Source organism: Triticum aestivum, chromosome 2B (assembly GCF_018294505.1).
Source record: "Triticum aestivum cultivar Chinese Spring chromosome 2B, IWGSC CS RefSeq v2.1, whole genome shotgun sequence".
Taxonomy (NCBI): domain Eukaryota; kingdom Viridiplantae; phylum Streptophyta; class Magnoliopsida; order Poales; family Poaceae; genus Triticum; species Triticum aestivum.
In genome coordinates this window covers 166767135-166777200 of record NC_057798.1, presented here as the reverse complement: position 1 = coordinate 166777200, position 10066 = coordinate 166767135, and the positions used below count along the sequence as shown (strand labels likewise).

Sequence of the window (10066 nt, the reverse complement as noted above, 5' to 3'; positions counted from 1 at the left end):
GTGCGGACATGAAATGGGTCGCGGCCGTTGGGCACACTGCCGACACAAATTTTAAGCAGGACGGACGCTGAGCGGACGGTTGATCCAAACAGACAAAAAGTGAATAAAAGCACCCTCCGTTTGGATCGGCGCGTTGAAGTTGCTCTTAACTAGTACGGCATAGTACTTCGAATAAAGAGTCAAGAAACACTGGCTACCCTTTGAGTCAACGAAAGCGTAAAAAAAGCAGGTAGAGTAATGGTTGATGGTTGCCTTACGTCTATCTCATCGTGAGGAATGGATGACATACGGATCAACAATACCTTTCTTCTACTACAAAAGACCTATTTTTGACTACCTAAAGATAATCAATGGATGCTTGATCTAAATAATACTCCAGTATAGGTAGTGGTGGTTTCGGCGCCAATGAAGTGCGGCCACATGCGAAGGTTTGGAACCAGACGCATATGTTATATGTTTGCACATGCATGTTATAGAGTCATCTCTCTTGCTTTTTCTCAAACACGATTTTATTTCAATCATCCATATATTTAAACTATACTTTCTTTTCCATTTTGTTTTTATAAATTTGAACTCCTGGCGCCAAGACCTTGAGGACAAAACCACTCTTGGATACATTTCAAACATGTTTAAATTTCAATGTTTCAATCCACTTATTTCACTCAATCCTGTGAAATATAGCTGAAATTGAAATTTGATATTTGTGAAGCTGCTTATTTCAATGATTTTTTCATGAATTGCTTATTTCATTCCATTCATGTAAATATCAGTTATATTTCACAATCACTAGTTTCTAAAATGAGTGAAATTAGTTTTGGAAATGAGTGAAATCAGTATTTCAGAATGAGTGAAACCATTTTTTTAAAGATGAGTGATTTTTTTTCTATGAGCCAAATCAGTTTTCATATACATGAAGCAAATTTCAATGTGAAATATGTGAAACTTGTTATTTCAATAACGTGGAACTGGTTATCTATTTCAAATCAAGTTTTTGAAATTAGTGGAATTATAAAAAATTTAATTGAGTGAAATCATACTTTTGAAATATGATATTTGTGAATCTGCTCACTTATGTGTCTAAAACTAATATTCGTGAAATATATCACTAATATCACATTTCAATATCAAGTATAATTCATAAATATTAATTTTACATACTGAAAATACATCTATATTTCCAATCGTAAGAACATTCAACATATGACAAATATAACTTCACTTTATATACAGACATGTGTATTAATATCTAGCAGCCCAATTACCCGGGACAGTCGACCAGACCATCTGTTCTTGACTGACTCAAAAGGATGCTAAGGGATGAATTTCTGTGGTTGTGCATGCTGATGGAATGAAGTTACTAGTAGGCTCAAGTTACAAGCACACGCTCTTCAATTCTACCTCTGAGCTGATCCCCTGCACTTTCCATACTTAGCTTAAGATCTTGAATGCTGTCGAGCTACTATGAAATGCTACATCTGTTAAATTTTACCCCCTTTTTTAACATTATGCTAGTATATTCAGAGCAATGTCGTCAAGAAGCTCAGTCCACAGATCCATCGTCGCTCTCCAAATTACTTTGCAAGGGTTTGAATGCTGCCAGAAGAACAGCAACCTTGTTCGCCAGGAACCCTGCGGCGCCAACAAAGAGCTCAGTTGGAGTCAGCTCGAAGCTGTCACCACCAGCACCATACTTCAGTGCAATAGCCCCAGCAACCATTACAATCGACAATATCAACCATGGCCTTCTTACGCCGCTGAAATTCGCAGTGGGCTCTGAACTGCTCGCTTCTGAAGGAGAACTAATTGCAGGCAACCCGTCCACAGATCTTTGGAGCAGTAACAGATACAGGAACCCTCCAATCCCGCCGACGAGGAACGAGTAGGCGGCTCCATCATTCGAAGCCAGAGTGAAGGCAGAGAAACCTGTTATAACGATAGATATGTCGTAAAGCAGCAAAGATTGCTTGAGATCAGCGTACTCCCTCAGTCCATCTTCCTTCAGTTCCTTAATGCTTGAGGCTGTCCTTGCTGAGGATAGCTGCCCCTCTTGAAGATCAGAAATGCTAATTCCTGACAGGTCAGTCACAGCAATTGGCCCTGCTTTCACTACTGAAGCTCCATCCTCACCAAGCAGCGCACCGAGCTTGTCGAACGTGTACTGTAAACCGCTGAACTTGAGCCCAAGTGTTCCCTCAAGATCTTCAGGTGTATTCCGTGCTCCATGGAGCACTTTCAAACTTAAACCATCTAATCTCCATGAACCTGATCTTCAACGGTAATATTGTGAAAATGAAGGGTACACTAGTATTAGTAAGCACCAGGCACATATATGCGCAGAACAGACAACTAGGTGGATAGTGTACCTGATTCAAGGCCGATCCAGATTTCTTTGATTGTCTGCAATTTGGGGCCTTTAAAGGTGATGATATCAACTGAACCACTTTGAAAGGGGAGGAATTGGGATGCCTTGGTGCCATGTGAAGGTTGGTCACCATAGATTGCTGGTACTCTTTGTAACAAGGAGTCACCGCCGACATCAATTAAGCAGATTAAGATCGCAGAGTACTTATCCAGCAAAGGGGAACTAAGTTCTCTACTTGTGCACAACTCTAGTATGTAAAAGGCATCAGATTCTTCCAATGTGAGCTTTGATAGTATCTCATCAGGGACACTATTGGGCAATGTTTTTGTTCAATTGTCGGCAAAAAGACGAGATGGCTTTACAGAGGCCACCGAATCTGGACAATAAAATGGAGTCAGCAATTCAGTAATTTTATGATATGATTATTAAGAAAAAGTTTTAGGCTCAGTGACGAATTCACAATTCAAACAATCACAGAGGGCATATATTAAGAAAAAATTGGACAGAGAGCGGCATATTCAGTTGTGGACGTTCAGAACGCATGGCACCATGTGTGAGTATCCAAAGATTTGAGTAGATACAGAAACAACGTTAATCCCCCCACATGTGAAATTTCCAAAGAATATATTCGAAGCCTGCCTGCAAATATGACTAATTAGTGCCAAACACGCATACACACACAGGGAACAAAATCAATACTCCTAGCAAGCATACATAGCAGCACAAAGCTAGTGTATGCTGAAAGTTGCTCATAAGCCATGAACAAAATTATGGGAAGTGGAACTATAAAGAAAGCCATGAACAGGGCATATTCCATATCCAACATTAGAAATAGCAGTTGACATGCATCCGTGGCAAATTATGAGACAATTTGAGTTCCTACAACGCCAAGAAACTAAGGCTATCATACCAATTGACAAAAAAAAATTCAAACAATTCGGAGATTCTGCGCATATAAATTAAAACTAAAGTAGCTCCAGCAAGACACTCGCAGCACAACATAATTACATAAACTAGGACAGAAACCAAAATATCTCAACTTCAAAAGACGGGGGCGGGGGCCGGGGGGAGTCGAGGCTGCAGTACCATACAGGCTCAGATCTGAGCGAAGGAAAGTAAGTGAGATTTCACGGGTAGAGTAAAGATGATGCGGTGTGGGAGAGGGAGAGAAACGAGGTAGCAGTAGAGGAAGATCAGGGGAAGAAGAGTACAAAGACGACGGCTTTAGTTACGTTGTGCAGCGCAGGGGAAGCTGTGCTCTACTTGCAGTTAACTATTGGGCTCGGAAAATGTACTCCATCTTCCTCCATCACCACCACACACGTGCGCAAAGGAAGACTAAGAAAAGGGCATTCCCTAAACGGCGCCCGCCCGCTACGGGCCCAGGCACAAACGGGCGCACACCCCTTCTTCCTCTTGGGCTCGACCGATCGTCTCTTTTTTTCTATTGTAAAGCACAAAAAGGCAAGCGCGTTGGGTGGCGCAAACGGCCGCACACCCCTCCCTCCTTCATGCGTCCTCTTGGGCTCGACCGATCGTCTCCTTTTTTCTATTGAAAAAGCACAAAAAGGCAAGCGCGTCGGGTGGATATCAAACGGCCGCACACCCCTCCCTCCTTCACGCGTCCTCTTGGGCTCGGCCCATCGTCCCTTTTTTTCTGTTGTAAAGCACAAAAAGGCAAGCGCGTCGGGTGGATATCGAACGGCCGCACACCCCTCCCTCCTTCACGCGTCCTCTGGGGCTCGGCCCATCGTCCCTTTTTTTTCTGTTGTAAAGCACAAAAAGGCAAGCGCGTCGGGTGGATATCAAACGGCCGCACACCCCTCCCTCCTTCATGCGTCCTCTTGGGCTCGGCCCATCGTCCCTTTTTCTGTTGTAAAGCACAAAAAGGCAAGCGCGTCGGGTGGATATCGAACCTGCAACCTCCTCTTCGTTCGCACCACACACATACCATGACACCATCCTTACCTCATGTATTCAAGAACATCTTCTTCACCCTTTTTTTCCTTATGTCTTTTTCTTTTTTCTTGTTAATTCGAAACGGCTTTGTTCGGTGTATTTTCTCTTTTGTTCATTTTGAATGAACTTTTTTTCAAATTGATGAACTTTTCCAAAATTGATGAACTTTTTTTCAAATTTGATTAACTTTTTTCAATTTCGATGAACATTTTCTAAAATTCATTGAACTTTTTTTGAACTAGATGAACTTTTTTCAAAATTGATGATTTTTTTTTCAAAATTGATGAATTTTTTCCAATTTTGCGAAGTATTTTTAAAGTTGATTTTGTGAAGTTTTTTGTAATCGATGAACTTTTTGTTCAAAATCAATGAACTTTTTCAGATTTTCTGGACTTTTTAAAAAATCAATAAACTCTTTCAGATTTTGTGAACTTTTTTGAAAATTGATTAACTTTTTTCTAATTCGTGATTCTTTCTAAAATCTGGTTTTGAAAATCACATTTTTGTCAAAAGAAATCAGTTTTTTCTAAAATGTTTACAAATAATTAACAATCTATGCGGCTACAGTGTTTTGTTCTTATGCAAAGTCTCGCTCAATGTTTCGCACAAGTGTAATAGTTCGACTAGTTAGCCAACTAGTTTTTGGACATACAGGTCCCGAGTTCGATTCCAAAGCAGCTCCATATTTTCAGAGTTTTATTTTTCGCGCAACTAGCACATTGCACTGCTGCGTGTTCATGGGCCTGGCCGCCGCGTGGGCGCCAGAAACTCCAACCGACGCCTTAGAGCTCCCAAAAAAACATGCGCAAAGGAAGATTAAAAAAATACACGTGCGCAAAGGTGGATGTTGACATGCGCAAATCAGTACGATCGGGTATTATCTCTTTAAGAGAGCAAGAACCTGAGTAAATTCTTGTGTTATCTGTTACCATTGTGCTAAGGCTACCGGCACGGGACCTCTACCCGAGGTCAGCTGGATTTGAATCCATTAGTTGTTGTCTTAACCCAGCCAGTGGAAGGAAGCAAGAGAACTTGAAAGGCACGCCTAAAAAGGGCATGAAAAAATGAAGGAAGGGTTTTCTCCAGTTTGGATTGAATAGAAACGGGAAAGAACTATGCCATGCGCGACCCTACCAATATCCGCTCCACCCAGCTTCGGGAGGCCGACATCATGAGAAAGTTGCGCCAGTAAGCCACGCCCACACCCGCAGACAAACCACCGCCAAGCAGACAAACCACCGCCAAGCAGACTGCCAGTAGACAGACCGCACCACACCCACTTAGCACGAGGCAGGTGAGAGCACCGAGCGACGAGCCGTCGTGTCCGCGGCAACGAGCGAGCTCTCCTCCCCGCCGACCCCACCGCCACGCGGAGCTCATGGTGGCGCGCGTCGTGGAACGGCTTGTGGTGCGGAACGACGTGCAATGGCAAGTGGGTCACCGGAATGGCGGCGTTCGAGGGTCGGGACTGTGTCATCAACGCCTGGAAAATAAATCAACTAAATCGCTTTCATGTTTAAACTTTTTAAAGCTTTTACTTTATGCTTAGTTTGGTCAGGCATTATATATGCGTTCAGTAAAGATGTTTTTCCTTTGTTCATTTTGATCATTCTAAATAAATCTACCACGGTCTATTTTTTGTCTGGTAGTTTAATTTTGACCCCCCCCCCCCCCCGGGTTGGATTTGGGGGCTGTTAAAACCCTTATTTTAATCGGTGTCGCTCCTCTGCCTGCTTTCACTCAGTTTGGGTCAGACCTTGGTGCTGCGATCCCGACATTACTCAATAGAGTTTTCTTCCTTAATCATTTTTGCCAGCTTTCTATGCTTTGATCGTCGACTTGTGTCTTTTGTCAAGTCAGGTTGCTTTCTCAGTTCGACTAAGGGTTGCATAGGAGCACCCTGTGTTTGCGCCGATAGTTTCCCTGGTCGAGTGCCTTAGGCGGGTGAAACCGAACACTAGTCGTCACAATACACGAGATCTAATGTAGAAAAGCACAACTGAAGCACTAAAAGTTAAGACCAGCTTGGTTGGCAACTAAAAACTTGATTAAAATCAAGCATAAATTTTATGTGAGTTGTTCGGTCGGATTCAGCAGGCATGACTCCTACGCCACTTTAGACGGCTTAAGGATACACTCCCCCCCCGTCCCTCGTGCTGCCGTCTGTCGCTCAAGGCCACGAGTTTTACAATCTCCACACCATACCCTCCTTCTTCTAGAAACCGAGTCGCTGTGACTTGTGAACTAACTTGTGATCAGGTGCAAGCCCGGACCTAGTAGAATTCCGTTTTACTTGCTTGTTTGTTCTTCGGGATATTTTTTTCCTAAAGTAGTGCGCCTCTTCTAGAGTTTAACATAGGGCCCTAGATTTTGCCAGCTCCGCCCTGGAGAATGGCTGGCTCTAGATACCAATTGTTACACCCTCACTCTATCTACCACACTGGATTCATCATAGATACAAGAGGGAGGAGTTTACTGGCGTCATGCCGAGGTTCAAATCGAGGGGAAGTGCTTGAGGAAGGGGAAAGAAGGAAGGTAGGAGAGATAGCTGCCAAGGCTAATACTACATCACATGCCCTTACACACTACTTTCTAGCTATAAGATAATGGTCGACCATCCGCGTCCTTGTGGGCTTGTAGATGGGCCTCATGTAGCGGCTGAGGGAGTCCTGGACTAAGGGGTCCTCGGGCGTCCAGGCTATTTGGTATGGGACGGACTGGTGGCCACGAAGATACAAGGCAGAAGGCCTTCCCCCGTGTCTAGATGGGATTCTCCTTTGCGTGGATGGCAAGTTTGAATGTCCGGAGGTGTATTTTCCTTTTTCTGTAAACCGACTCTGTATAACCCTAGGCCCCTCCGGTGTCTATTTAGACCGGAGGGTTTAGTCCGTAGAGGCTATCAGAATTCATATCGGCTAGACATCTAGGGTTTAGCCATGACGATCTCGAGGTAGATCAACTCTTGTAACCCCTATACCCATCAAATACAATCAAGCAGGACGTAGGGTTTTACCTCCATTAAGAGGGCCTGAACCTGGGTAAACATCGTGTACCCTTCGTCTCATGTTACCTTCGATCCTCAGATGCACAGTTCGGGACCCCCTACCCGAGATCTGCCGGTTTTGACACTGACATTGGTGCTTTCACTGAGAGTTCCAATATGCCGTCGACAGAAGGTTCGATGGCTTGATCGATCATCAATGATGATGCCGTTTCCGGGGAAATCTTCCTCCCCGGTCAAAATTTTGTGTTCGACGACTTCCTTCTGCATGCCAACTCGATTGGTCACCTCGAACAGATCAACAGCTACGCCCTGGTCATCAGATCTGTTTCGGGAGCCTAAATTATGTCGCTGACATCCGAGGAGACTTGATCTTTGAAGGGTTCGCGGCCTCGACCTCTACTCTGGCCTTAGATTCGTAGCAAACTACCGGGTCCAAAGACGGGAGTACGGAGCCCATCGGAATCTCTACAATTGTGAAGCTCGTTACCGGAGATCCAGAGGGGATGACATTATCGGCAAGCCTGGAGTCAAACTGGGCTCCCCCTATCATTGGAAAGCCGGACTCGCCCCCGGATACTAGCTCCGAACTCTCGAGGTCCGCACCGAGTAAGCATGGCCAGGAGACTTCCGCCCTGCCTAGCCCCACGGACCCTTGCTTCCCCGTCCAAACCTCGCTCTTAAACGAGGCTCTAGACATGATGCGGTCCCTCGCCATTAGAGAGGAATCACCACCGAACTATGCCTAGCCCGGACAAGGGGCTGAGAGCAGGGAATTTGACGTCCCACCCACCACCCACTTCATAGCCACTGTCTAAGATTTAACCAACATACTGGACTACGCCTCCGAAGACATCGACGGCATAAATGACGATGCCAGAGACGAACAAGGCCAAGACCCACCGTTTACCGAATGTTGGACGGCCACCTCCACATATGATGTGTATATGGTGGACACACCCAAATAGGATGACGACAGGAAGGATCCGGTTGAGGACAAGCCTGCTGAAGCACCTCCAAAGCATTGACGTCAACGGGGGCGCTCAAAGTCGCGTCGTGACAAGGACAACAATGCCGGCACCGGAGACAATAACACTCCAGAGAACGTCGACGATCCCGAAGTCCCCGTCGAGCCAACATCCGCACATGATGATTGGGAGGAAGGGCAAGTTAACCCTGACGATCCAGTCGGGAACAAGGACTCGGAGGATAGTAACTATCTACCGATCTTCGAGGATGATGTGAGCCTCGGCGACGAAGACTTGATTATGCCAGAGGAACCACTCAAACAGGAGCGCTTTAAGCGCCAGCTAATTGCCACTACGAGAAGCCCAAAAAACAAGCAGCAGCATCTCCAAGCCGAACATGATACACTCAACGACAGATGGACCCAGGTCCTAGCTGCCGAAGAGTATGGCCTTCAACGCCCAGCAAAGAGTTATCCGAAGCGTTGGCTACTACCACAATTTGACGACGAGGTCCTCGATCCCATACCGTCAAGACATGACCGTGCTAATGAACCAGACCGGCCACCACGTGGGCGAGATAAGGCGGCCACATACACCGAGCACCAACCCGCACCACCTCGCCGTAGAGGCAGAGAGACAGCAGCTTCGGGATACACCTATGACCTACGACAGGACCTGGACAATAGAGCAGGCCAAGACAGATCAATCTATGGATCAAGGGAGGCATGCCCTAGCACGAGAGGACGGCCATCAGGCCTGGCGGGATAGGCACAACCTCACCCGGGCGGAAAACCGCATACGGACGTCATCTGAATTGCGTCGTGACGTCGCCTGATACAGAGGCGCCGCACACCCCTTATGCTTCACCGATGAGGTAATGGAGCACCAGTTCCCAGAAGGGTCTAAACCCGTGAACATTGAATCATACGATGGAACAACATATCCCGCAGTATGGATCGAAGATTTTCTTCTCCACATCCACATGGCTCGCGGTGACGAGCTCCACGCCATCAAGTACCTCCCCGTAAAATTGAAGGGACCAGCACGACACTGGTTAAACAGCCTCCCAGAAAACTCTATTGGTAGCTGGGAAGATTTGGAAGATGCCTTTAGAGACAACTTCCAAGGTACCTATGTCCGGCCTCCAGACACCGACGACCTTAGTCACATAGTCCAGCAACCCGGGGAGTCGGAAGCTCTAGACCAGATTCTTAATTAAAAATCAAATTGTCGATTGTCCGGACGCCAAAGCCCTCGCGGCCTTCAAACATAGTGTTAGGGACGAGTGGCTCGCCCGAAACCTCGGCCAAGAAAAACCGAAGTCCATGGCAGCTCTTACCGCACTCATGACCCGCTTTTGGGCAGGAGAAGATGGCTGGCTAGCTCGTAGAAGCAACAACACCAGCGACCCCGGCACCTATGAAGCCAGAGACGACAACGATAGGCCACGACACAACGAACACAAGCATCGAAGCAACAATGAAGATACTGAAGACATGGCGGTCAATGCCGGATTCAGTGGCTCTAAACCCGGTCAGCGGAAGAAGCCATTCAAAGGAAACAAAGATGGTCCATTCAGTTTGGACAGAATACTAGATCGGCCTTGCCAGATCCATGGCACCACTGACAAGCCTGCCAATCATACCAATAGAAATTGTTGGGTCTTTAAACAGGTCGGTAAGCTAAACACCAAACATAAGGGGAAAGGGCCGCCTAGAAAGGATGACGATGAGCCTCGCCCAACAAATACAGGGGGGCAAAAGAAATTTCCCCCCG

General features: G+C 46.0%; 1 pseudogene; it reads right to left on the bottom strand.

Annotated features, from left to right (window-relative positions):
* Positions 1-1398: 1398 nt before the first annotated feature.
* Positions 1399-3414, bottom strand: LOC123040941 (uncharacterized; annotated as a pseudogene).
* Positions 3415-10066: the final 6652 nt, after the last annotated feature.